At 42.1% G+C, this 12,680-nt stretch overlaps 2 protein-coding genes across 6 annotated transcripts in view; one reads left to right on the top strand and one right to left on the bottom strand.

The window, feature by feature from the left end:
• Nucleotides 1-12,680, top strand: part of KCNIP4 (potassium voltage-gated channel interacting protein 4) — a 1,385,815-nt gene that overhangs the window by 1,292,046 nt on the left and 81,089 nt on the right. The gene's annotated exons all lie outside the window — the stretch shown is intronic.
• The window catches only part of LOC143793212 (microtubule-associated serine/threonine-protein kinase 4-like), a 51,946-nt gene that overhangs the window by 13,990 nt on the left and 25,276 nt on the right, over nucleotides 1-12,680 (bottom strand). The window lies entirely within an intron of this gene.

Genomic DNA, 12,680 nt, shown 5'->3' on the forward strand with positions numbered 1-12,680 from the left:
GATACAATCCTCAAGGAGCGGCTCTACAAATAGATACAAATAGAAACACCATAGAATGTAATACGTCTCCGTGTCATCATGGCCGTTCTATTTTATGTCCAATTAGAACACAACCAGGATAAGGGTTTGTTCACACGTTGCTTTTTCGTAGTATTTTTTTTCTAGCCCAAAAACCAGAATTTTGCCAAGAAAAACGCTGCTTACAATCCAGGCAATTTTGCAGCGTTTTTACTTACGACGTTTTTTTTCTATTCATTTGAATGGATGAAAAATGCTGTAAAACCCATGAGAGAATTGACAAGCTGCAGATTTTTAAAAAATGCAAGAAAAAAATAAACATCATGTGAATAAGATTTCAGAAATGTCATTCAGTCACTAAGCTGGTGCAGTAAAACACAGCCTTTCTGCCGCAGAAGAAAAAAAACTGCTGAACAACACCGACTGTGACTACTCCCCATAGATGTATGCTCTGTCATGTTATGGGAAATATTGCGTATATTTTGTACCTCGCGTTTTTTCCCCCATAGAACTTTTATCTCATTTGTCACAGAGTTTACTATTAACAACTGCGACAAATGGAGAATCAATGATAAGTGACCTAAGGGAGAAATCATTTACATCGTTAATATTAACCCATTAACTGCTATGGGATTTTCCATGTTTGCATTTTATTTCTTCACTCCCTTTCTTCCAAGATCCATCACTTTTTTATTTTTCCGTCAATATGGCCATATGAGGGCCTTTTCTTTGGTGGAACAAGTTGTTTTTTTTTTTAATGACCTCATTTATTTTACCATATAGTGCACTGGAATACGGAAAAAAAATCCAAGGGAGTTGAAATCGCAAAAAAAGAACAATTCCACAATTTCTTTTTTGTTTTTTTTTACCATGTTCACTAAATGCTAAAACTGACCTGTGATTATGATTCTCCAGGTCATTACTAGCTCACAGATGACAAACATGTCTAGATTATTTTTTGTTTAAGTTGGGAAAAAAATCTGTGGGTAAAAAAAAATGTAAAAAATGGAGACCCGTAGCATTTCTATTTTTCAGGATCTGGGGCTGGGTGAGAGCTTATTTTTGCACCCAGAGTAGTGATGAGCGAACGTGCTTGGATAAGGTGTTATCTGCGCATGCTCATGTGCTGACCGAATGTCTTCAGTGTGCTCAAATAATATGTTCGAGTCCCCGCGGCTTCATGTCTCACATCTGTTCGGCAGCCGCAGCACATGCCGGGAATCCCTAACAAACAGGTCATCCATGCAAGTGTTTTGTAACAGCCGCAGGTGCTCCACATTTAAAACACAAAAAGGTGAAAAATGCATGACACAAATAAATACATTGTATTGTTATATGCAAAGTACACAGCACAGATCCGCTCTGCAGAGCAGCCTCAAATTGCTCACATCCAGCCCTCCCTCAATCACAGCAATGATGCTACATGAAATGTTACTTTTATTTGTTACTTTTAAAATATTAAAGAAGAAAAGGAAATAAATAAGTCCTCAAATTGCCAAGCAGGTTATTAGCCAAAATAGTATATTGTTTGCAGGACATGTCAGTATCAGACAAAGGGGAAAGTGAAGAGGGGACATTGTAGCCTTAGTAAAGAAAGAATAGCCCTGTTACCATCTTGTGTTCCCTGCCTTGTCACGGAGGTTGGCACCATATTAATACGCAAATGGTGCCCCCGCACAACGTGAGTGAGCCCTGGTATGCCCTATTACACCCTGCAAATGAAGGCCAATATAGGCCAACCGTTATATAAGACTGAGTCATGGAATCATAGAATGGTAGAGTTGGAAGGGACCTCCAGGGTCATCGTGTCCAACCCCCTGCTCAATGCAGGAGTCACTAAACCATCTCAGACAGATGTCTGTCCAGCCTGTGTTTGAAGACTTCCATTGAAGGAGAACTCACCACCTCTCGTGGCAGCCTGTTCCACTCCACTCGAGACTGACACTACCAGCATTAAGGCTATGTGCACAAGTCAGGATTTCTTGCAGAAATTTCCTGACAAAAACTTGACATTTCTGCCAGAAATCCGCATGCGTTTTCTTTGCGTTTTTTGCGTGTTTTTTTTGCGGCTTTTCCCACTGCATTAAATAGCAGGAAAAATGCGAAAAATCTGTAAAATTAATGAACATGCTGCTTTTTTTACCGCAATGTGATTTTTTCACGGAAAAAAAACGCATCGTGCAGAAAAATTCCTGAATGCATTCTAAATAATACGATGCATATGTGTGCGTTTTTTATGCATTTTTATAGCGTTTTTATTGCGAATAAAACGCAAAAATTCATAAACGTGTGCACATACCCTAAAAGTAAATATCCTGTATACAAACAGGACTCCAATCCTGTTATTCAACTTATCATAAACACGAACAATAAATGAACATAGTACGCTCTCTCATAGGTCAAATGTAAAGACCCAAGTTGCAGCAGTTAGGTAGAACAAAATTGTCCTCATGAAGAAGAATATTAACAAAATGTGTACCAATAGGCATGAAGTATCTCACCTGTATTCAGTTTGCCATAAACATGAAACAAATGACACGTCAAAGTTAATTATCTAATGCACATAGTTTGCTATATTTCACACGTTTCGCCTAAATAGGTTCATCAGGAGTACACACTAAAATAAAATACTCAGCTCCAGATGTGACCATAGCTGCTCTTATGCACAGTAGTAATAAAGTTCCCCAGTGCATGTGTAGACATGATGTCCATAATATTGCTGAGACTCAATGTGATGTCAGGCTGCGTGTGTGAGAATGATGCCCATCATGTACTAGTACTGTGGATATGGCTCCAGAAGTAGTCCTCCCACAGAAATAATGTGCTACTGCTTACAGATATGTGTTCCAGACTCATTGCACACGTCATAGGTTTCACCATTCCACTCATACAGTCCACAGCGCCGATCAGGGAGTGGTCTTGGAACACATTTGTTCTCCAGTGAATTATTGTGCATGCATAGGATATGATGCCGCACCACTCCATCCTGCCACGGCGCCGGGCAGGAAATAGTCCTGGAGTGCGTTTGTGCTCCAGCTGGGTAAATAGGTCGCGTCTGTATCATTAGCCATGTGGCCGGGATGCAAGATTGATCCAAAATTGACCATAGAGCGCATCTACATACTGGTCAGTGGCTCATTCGCAAAGGATAAATAGTATATATAGTACACGTAGTAGACTGCAGCTATAGTGCTCTAGACAAGTAGACACTGTGCAAAAACACAAAGACTTCTCCACATCACCTGTTTGTACAGGAGGTTAGATAATATAGTATCCCTATAACCAGGTAAAGATCGTCCCAGGATAACAATATACAGATTAATGACACTGGAGACAAATAAGTTGGCCTATTAGAAAAAAAACATGTTAATTTGAGGAAAACATGCAAGTAATGCCGGTATGTAAAGCTCTATTGAGATAAAAGAAGGGCAAAAGATGCCAAAATCCATGAGTCAATTGCCTAATAGTGGGAAATATCGGGTACAACCGATGATCTGGATGTTTTAAAGACCTCATTAAGCATACCATACTCATTTGGTAAACACTCTCTCAAAACCTTTCTCTAAGGTCTCAGGCCTGGTTGCAAAACATGAGGAATAAAGAACTGTACTGTCACGATCCATTTTTGGATTTGTGCAGATCTGGTTTCCCTCAGATTAAAACTTTTTTCCAATCAGGGTATCGGGGTTTTTGCAGTTTCCCCGGCAGCCTGCTGGTGTAATTGCATTGCTGCTGAGTCAGCTGATGTGGGTGGTGACCACTCCCCCGATCCTTCAAGAGGTCACCTGATGCATCAGCTGACTGTCGTTAGTTCATTCTACAGCGACCAAGCTGGGAGAGGAGCTTGCTGGGAGCAGTTGTTCTTCAGCTGAGTACGGTGTGTCGTGTTTCATTCCTGCTGTGCTTTGCAGCAGTGAACTAAGTGTTGCTTTCTTTTACCTTGTCTGTCATTCCTTCCCTTTGTGTTGTATTAGTGCAGCAGTGGGACCAGTGTCCTCACTTGCCAATTCCCTACTTAGGGATAGGTCCAGGGCAAGCGAGGGCTTAGGTATCCTGCTCGGCGACAGGTTGAAAAAACCTGTATAGGGACGTCAGGGAGATCAGGGCACATCCTTAGGGGGAGTGTAGGAGGTGTCCATTTCCCCGTTCCCTAACGCAGGGCCCACTGTTGTAATTGTGTCCCCGGTGTTCCCTTGTTTGTTGTGCTGTTGGTGACCGACCTACGGTTGTGTGGTTTCATACCGGGTCAGTCACTTTCGTGACACGTACCTTCTAATCCAAAGGTATTGCCCTTTCCGAATCCCTCTCTTTAGGCTGGAGGGGTGGTGGCTATCCCATCATAATCAATCATCAGTAGCAGTGGGATTACAGAACGTTTCAGCCACAAGATGCCCCGAAAATTGATTGTGTTGTGATAAATTTCTGAAGTAAACTTTAAGCACAATGTATTAGTATTTAGATCTTCCACAAATTTGTTGAATGATTCCACATCCCCAAACCAAAGGATAAGGATATTATCTATGGAGTACCCCCAAGAATAATACCTGGGGTCTCAACCATTATGTAACTTCTTCACTAGAGATGAGCGACCTTGTTTGAAAAATGTTCGCCCAAATTCAGCACGTACGTAGCACATTCGGATTCCTGCTCGGTTTCATAGAATCATAGAATGTTACAGTTGGAAGGAACCTCCAGGGTCATCGTGTCCAACCCCCTGCTCAACGCAGGAGTCACTAAACCGTCTCAGACTGATTCTGTCCAGTCTCTATTTGAAGACTTCCATTTAAGGAGAACTCACCACCTCTCATGACACCCTTTTCCTCTCATTGATCACCCTCACTTTCAAAAAGTTTTTTCTGATATCTAATCTGTATCCTCTCCCTTTCAGTTTCATCCCATTGCTTCTCATGTTTCCATGTGCAAATGATAATAATGGTGATCCCTCTACACTGTGGCATCCCTACAGCTATCAAGTCTCCTCTAAGCCTTCTTTTATACAAGCAAACATTCCCAGATCCTTTGGACATACTTTGCAGTCCGCTCTCCATCGTGGTAGCTCTTCTCTGATCTTGCTACAGTTTTTCAATGTATTTTTTTAAAATGTGGCGCCCAGAACTGGACACAGTCTTCCAGATGAGGCCTGACCAAGGAGGAGTAGAGGGGGATAATTACTGTGCTTCATGTGATCTAGACTCTATTCTTCTCTTAATACATCCTAGAATTGTGTGCATCTCATTGTTGACTCGTGTAGTCTGTGATCTGGTAGTATACCCAAGTCTTTTTCACACGTGCAATAATGCATGACGTCTGAAATATACACTTCCACATAACTCGGGCCTTTTAGGCCCTTGTGCAAATCATATGGATGATCTCAAATAAATAAAGTTTTACAAGTTTATATCAAAATTGCAAAGTAAAATATGAAAAATGCATAACATTGTAATTATAATTGTTTGCAATAAGTAAGCTACTGGGCCGGTTACGCATTCTAGGGTTAATTCTGTTCCTCCCATTCTATAGATGTAATTTTCATTTTTCTTGCCCTGATGTAGAATCTTGTATTTCTCCCTGTTAAATTCCATTCTTTTAGTTGCTGCCCATTGTTCAAGCTTATCTAGATCCTTCTGAATCCTTTCACTGTCTTCTCTAGTGTTAGCTCCCCCTCCTAGCTTTGCATCGTCTGAAAATTTGATTAGTTTACCTTCAGTTCCCATACCATTTACAAAAAAGTTTTGTGATATCTCGTGATGAAGGAGTCTTTTGTACTCGGAAACGCGTTGAATAAAATCACAATTACTAATACGTCTTGACTTTCAGTCACTCAGCAGCGCAAAACAAAAACCACTTTTTTTCCCCTTTTGTTTTCTTAGAGAACACAGATGCAAAAAAATTGGCCTTTTCAGCATCATTTTTGACCACTTCAACCTTTTCATCCTGTTAAAATTCTATAGCACGTTTGACTTTTGTTTTTGACATACCCCCAAAATCCTTTTTTTTTTTTTTTTACTGCTTTTGTCTCCCTTGCAAGCCTTACTTAATTACTGGCTTTAGCGCTTCTAACTCTTGCCCTGCATTCCCTGCAAACAGCATTATATTCTTCTTTATTTTTCCTCAAAGTAGGCAAAATTTGGTCACAGTTCGGTAAATGATTGTGTTTCCACTAATGCTTTTGTTAGAACTTTTGCTAGGCTAGTGGTGCTGTATGATGAGCAGGGATGATGTTTTTTTTTATGAGGGGAGGGTGTGGTTCTTTTTTCTTAACTTAATGTGTGTACTTTCCAGTAGCCAATCAGGGCACAGAAACCATTCACAAAGTCCAGACACAAGAGCTTCTGTCAATGGCCGCTGAAGTCACATGTCCCTCTCCATAAAAAAAGGACATGTTATTTTGCTGACTCCATTTTCTCAGTGTAATAGCGCAGAGAAGCCCCTCATGTTGCTGCTGCAAGCTGTCATATAGTTAGATAGGATCCTGTCCTGTGTGAAATCGACCTGTCAGCATCTAACTAGTTTGTGCTAATACTGTTGGGCAGGCAGAAGTCCACAATTCGTACTCAAAATTGTTTGGGCTAATATTATGTTGCAGTCAGGACTCAGGAAGTCACATTTACTAATCACAATCATTTTGACTAACATTGGGGTGCAGCCAGGAGGCCCCATTTGCTAATCAAAATCATTAGGGCTAATATTGGGGTGCAGCCAGGAGGCCTCCACCTTAACATCACACACAGTACAGTCTGCAGATGTGGCACCACAATTACCCTCGTTTTCCCCCATGTCACAGCTCTCCAACCGCTCAACTCACCTAGAGTACAATAGAGTACAAATAATTAGTAAGTATAATTTGGCAGCATGGATGCATGGGTCAGGGCCTAGGACAGGGCTTGGACCAGCATTTCTAGCTGAAACATTGATCAGTAACAGGTGGATGAGTAGCCCTGGTGCTCTGAGAGCCCTGCCAAATTCAAGCAACACGCATGAAGGAAACCCAACTTGGAGTCCAAACATTTCCAAAAATTAGGGGCAGACATCACTAAGGTGCCATCACCATATGGAGACATAATTGTTAGTAACATCAGCAGCAGTAGAAAAAGCAGGCAAAGAATCCACAACAAAGGTGTCACAGACTGCAATAATACGAGATCACTGCAGAACACTAAAAACGACACCATCGCAAAAGTAACTGGAAATCCAGGGGACAGCCGGATGCGCTTATCCGTCAAGACAGCAGCAGCAACCTTTAGAGACACCTTTTGAGAGAACGCTGGCAGCCGGGCATGACAAAACTTCCAAGATGTGACTCGGGTGATCTCAGGCCACTCTTCCATTTTTGAAGACCAAAATGCAAAATGGTCCAATATCTGCGAGCGCGAGATACTCCTACACAATCCTCTCCAGTCATTCACTATGTGTCAGACTTGTACCCTGTTTTGCTGGTGCACAGAATGGTCTAAAAAATTGTGTGAAATGACTTACATAAATTGCTTCTGCCACTTACACTGCTGCTACTAATGTTTTTACGTTGATGACTCGACGTTTCCATGGTTGGAAGTCTATAACTGCGATGCACACGGTGTGCCCGACTGCTGTCTTGGGGAAAACCACGCTTAAGATTTTGTTCCATCCTCCCATGGCACCCACTTGTGCGACAACAGTACAGAACTTTGCGATATTGTTATCCCTTTCTCATCCTCCTCTGCTTTCCCCTCTTCCTCTGGGACCACCACCTCTTCCCGCAGACTATTCAAAGTGTTTTCCAGCTTGTAGATGACCGGAATAGTGATGCTGATGATGGCATCATCAGCGCTAACCATCTTAGTAGCCATTTGAAACCTGTGCAGAAGGGTGCCGAGGTCCTTCATCTGTGCAAACTCTGCAAACTTAATTTTCACCACATCCATGCTGCGTTGGCCCAAGCTATGATAAAGGACATACTGCACCAGGGATTATCGCTGCTGCCACAGTCTCTGCAATATGTGCAGAGTGGATTTCCAACGTGTTGGCATATTGCATCTCAACCGGTTAACCTGTACCCTGAAAGACTTCTGTAGCAATGCGAGTCGATGACCTGCGCGGTGCGAATGATGGAATTGAGCACACAGTGACCGTGCTTTCTGCAGCAGTGCATCCAGGCCGGGATAGTGGCTGACAAATTTCTGTGCCACCAGTTTAATGATGTGAGGTTGCCCCAGCGTAGGGCTGACACCAGGTTCGCAGCGTTATTGCACACGCCATTCTTTGCAATCATTGCTCAAACTCAGCCTGGATAGCTGGTCACAATTCTTGAGCTGTGTGACTGCGATCTCCAAGGCATATTAATTTAGAACTGCCTAATTGTGTTGATCCCTGGCTGCACAGTACAGAGGTGCACTGTTGGAACGTGTCTCTTTAAGGGATAGATTGAGGGTGCAGGTGGAGGCGCTAGAGAAGTTGGAGGAGGCAGAAGCAGTGGAGGAAGTGTTAGATACAGAAGTTTGTACCACAAGCCTTGGGGATTCCAAGACTTGGTGTCTAGTGATTTAGTTCTCTATCCCTTGGTGTGTAGTGGTTTAGTTCTCCGTTCCCTGGTGTGTAGTGGTTTAGTTCTCCATCCCTAGGTGTTTTGAACTTTAGTTCTCCAACCCCTGTTGTATAGTAGTTTAGTTCTCCTTCTTCTAGTGTGTAGTGGTTTAGTTATCCAACCCTAGGTGTTTAGAAGTTTAGTTCTCCAACCCCTGGTGTCTAGTAGTCTAGTACTCCATCCTCTGCTATGTAAGCACTCTTACTCAAAGTCGGCAAGTTCAGTAAATCATAGTGTTTCCACTAATGCTTTTTTTATTACTTTGGCTAGGATAGTGCAGCTGCATGATGAGCGGGGGCATGTTTGATGATTAGAGGCGTTGTGGAAAAGTTAGAGGAGCACGTGGAGAGGTTAGAGGAGTGTCACACTCTTTTTTTTTTCCCCTTAACTTTGTGTGTTTATTCAGGCAGCAATTCAGTGCGCAGAAACCATCCTCAGCGACATGACACAAGGTCTTCTGTGATTGGCTGCCAAAGTCACATGTCTCAAGCCATAGAAAAAGCAGACATCTTGTTTTGCTGGCGCCATTGTCTCAGTGTCATAGTGAAGACATAGTGTGCTACTTCAGCGGCTGAAAAGAAACTTATCAGTTAACTAGATAGGATCCTGTCCAGTGTCAAATCGATCTTCCAGCAGGTTAAAAGAGGGGAAGGCTACTTACAACATTAGTGGGAAAAAGTGAGGTCAGGGTGGAAGGGGCTGCTCCAGAAGTCTTTGAATCCCAAAGGCATGCCTTGGAGATCTCGGTGACACTGTGATCGCTTTTGACCACTATTTGCTCATTAGCGTCGGCTAGATTTTATCTAGCTGTTTCAGGGTTAATTTACCTGATCCTCGGATTGGAAGCTGGGCCATGCCCACTGCCTTTAAATAGTTCTCCTGATCATTGGGCGTTGCCGATTATAGCTTCTGTCTTGTGCGTTGTTATCTCGGTCCGGAGTGGAGAGCTGGTTGTTGGAGATTCGTTGCTGGTGGTGTATTTTCCTTAGTCTTATTTACTCCTTCCTATATTTGTATTTATTTTGCCCTGCGCATTTATAGTGTATTCCTGAGTGACTGTGGCGTGGTGTATATTTTCCTTTATCCTTGTCTGTGCTAACTGTGGGTATTGGCGTATCACCTCTTCACTGGGTGGTGGGCGGTTGGTTTCAGCCTAGGGTTGAAACAGGAGACAGGGCGAGGTTCGAGGCCTGGACATGCACACCATCAGTGTAAACTCCAGGTAGAGGGTCAGTCAGGATTTCCCTAGTCTGAGGGAAATTGCAGGGGCCCGGGTTATTAGCTCTCGCTCACCTACTCTCCCCGTAACACACTGCTCAAGAGTTGTTGATAACTATCCAGGCCGACTTAGAGCAATGGTTGTCTCCACTGACCCTGGAGCCGTGTGCGATAATGGTGCAAACCTGGTGGTGGCCCTAGGGCAACCTCACACAAGTGCCTTGCATGGCTCATGTCCTCAACCTGGTGGTAGAGCAATTTCTCCTTGACTATCCTGGCCTGGATACTCTGCTGCAGGAAGTACGATTGCTGTGTGCTCACTTCCGCCATTTGCACCGCGTTGGTCATACACTTTTATCGCTGCAGAGGTCTTTTGGCCTACCGATTAACTGATGTGCGATGTTCCCTCATGGAATTTCACTCTGCACATGTTTCAGTGACTGTGGCAGCAGCGATCCACGTTACAAGAGTAAATTTAGCCAGACACTTCACCCCCCTGGAAAGGGATGAGCGCATGCTGGAATATCGAAACACGCTTGTAGACAATTTTAAGAGCGGTTTTCCCCAAGACAGCAGTGAACGTCAAGGCGTCATCGCAAAAACATTAGCAGCAGTGTAAGTGGCATAAGCAATTTCTGTGAGTCAATTCACATAGTTTTTTAGGCCAGCGCATGCAGCAGCAGAACACATTGTGAATGACTGTAGAGGATGCTGCAGGACTATATAAAACTCAATATCTATGCCATCAGGGGGGATTTGGATCCTTTTGCATTTTGTTCTTCAAAAATGGAAGAGTGGCCTGAGCTCACCTGTCAGACCTTGGAGGCTTTGTAATGCCCGACACGCAGCCAGCGTTCTTTCAGAATGTGTCTTCAGTGCTGCTGGTGGTGTTCTGACAGATAAGCGCATCTGGCTGTCCCCTGAAAGTATGAACATACTGATCAATGATCACGTTATTAAACTGCGTTGAATCAAAAAGTGTTTTTAGTTTATTTTAAAAAGTTACAACTTTATTAACATATATACCAACAGAACAATACATAACAATTAAAATAGTGCCTCTAAACCCCTGAAAAAGCTGTAATAATAGGTATGCGTGAGAACTACATAAATCCAGGGGAAAATTTCATTTGTAACAGTTTCCAAGTAACATTGCGATTATATAAATTTAGGGCATAAGAGAATATCCCAGATGAAAAACAATAATGTGTCACAGGACAAATATCATGCTGAGAAAACACCTCAAGGCATATAAGTGCCTACATGTATACAAGCGCCCCCCAATATCCTGAGGCAAGTTGCCTAGTGTTAATATTTATTGTATTAACAATTGGAAATTATGATATAGAAATTATTAAAGTGCTAGTTCCTATAAATAATACATAGGGCATAAAAATAGCAGCAAAACATATATAGGTTAATAGTACTAATACCTTAATCTTAGCGATCCTATGAGCCTGTCACAAAAGGGAAAAACACTCACTAATTGTTGATGCTCAATACATTGCCCTTATAATAATTATGAATATACGTACAAGCATGGGCCAGCATCAAAATATGCAGATTTAACAGCTGAAATGTATCCACCAATTTAGGAACCCATATAGAATAAGTATTGACAAGCATGGGCCAGCATCAAAATATGCAGATATATGCAGATAATATGCAAGTCGCGCTGAAATGACAGCGTTGCTGGCAACAGTGGTAACATAATGAGTAGCGCTATAACATCAAGATTGCTAACAGTGCTAATTACACAGCATACGAAGGACTAAGCTACGGAAACCAATAAATACATATACCTGGATGAATGGTGTTCACCGTATGTGGCCGAGTGGCACGCTACACCTAGACCAAACCCCGACGCGCGTTTCGTGACAGCTTCCTCCTGGGGGCGTGTCCAAAGTAGGGGATCATAGAGTTTTAAAGTCCCATACACCAATCAGACTGAGTCGGGGCGGGCCTACAGATAATACATCATTGCAGCCCACCCATTGTAACATCGAGCGGCGCTGGGAGCTAACAAAGTGCGGCAAAGTATAAATACAAACTACTCGCCATGGAGAAAGGCTAGCTTTGACTACATTCGGGCAGAAAGATCTGCTAAGTTCAAAGTAAAAAAAGAAGAAAAAAAGAATATATAAATTGTATTCGCCCATAAAGTGATGCTCGGTGCCATTGGGATATAATGCCTTTCATCTGATATACTAATCAACACATAAATAAAGAAATCTACATTACATGCCGGTTTAGCTCATATACCCAAGCCCGGCAGAATCCAGTGAAGGATAAATTCTGAATACTCATAGTGTATATACCTATAGCTACCAGCTGGACAGATGAATTCTTCCAAAATGACCCTGCCCGCACATAGCTAAGTCTAGCGATACAACTTTAATTTCTAACGCCTGAGAACTGTAAGCAGCATCTTTTCATATAATGCATATATGGGCAAATAAGGAGTTAAACAGCTATAAATATAAGCTACAACTTTGATATAATACATGGGTAGGATAACCAGGTAGGCTGGCATAACAACCTACCACTGAAAAATTACATATGAATAACATTAATGAAAAAGTCTTGGTCTATATGAACGCTAATCAAGATTATAGAAATCTGAATATACTAAAACCCAAAGTAAACTTTATAGCCAGGATTAGTGGGTTACATATAACAAATGTCAGTAAACTTGTCCTTCACGCACTTTGTTATATGTAACCCACTAATCCTGGCTATAAACTTTTTCATTAATGTTATTCATATGTAATTTTCCGGTGGTAGGTTGTTATGCCAGCCTACCTGGTTATCCTACCCATGTATTATATCAAAGTTGTAGCCTATATTTATAGTTGTTTAACTCCTTATTTGCCCATATATACAT

The sequence above is a fragment of the Ranitomeya variabilis genome, chromosome 1, assembly GCF_051348905.1.
Source record: "Ranitomeya variabilis isolate aRanVar5 chromosome 1, aRanVar5.hap1, whole genome shotgun sequence".
Taxonomy (NCBI): Eukaryota; Metazoa; Chordata; class Amphibia; order Anura; family Dendrobatidae; genus Ranitomeya; species Ranitomeya variabilis.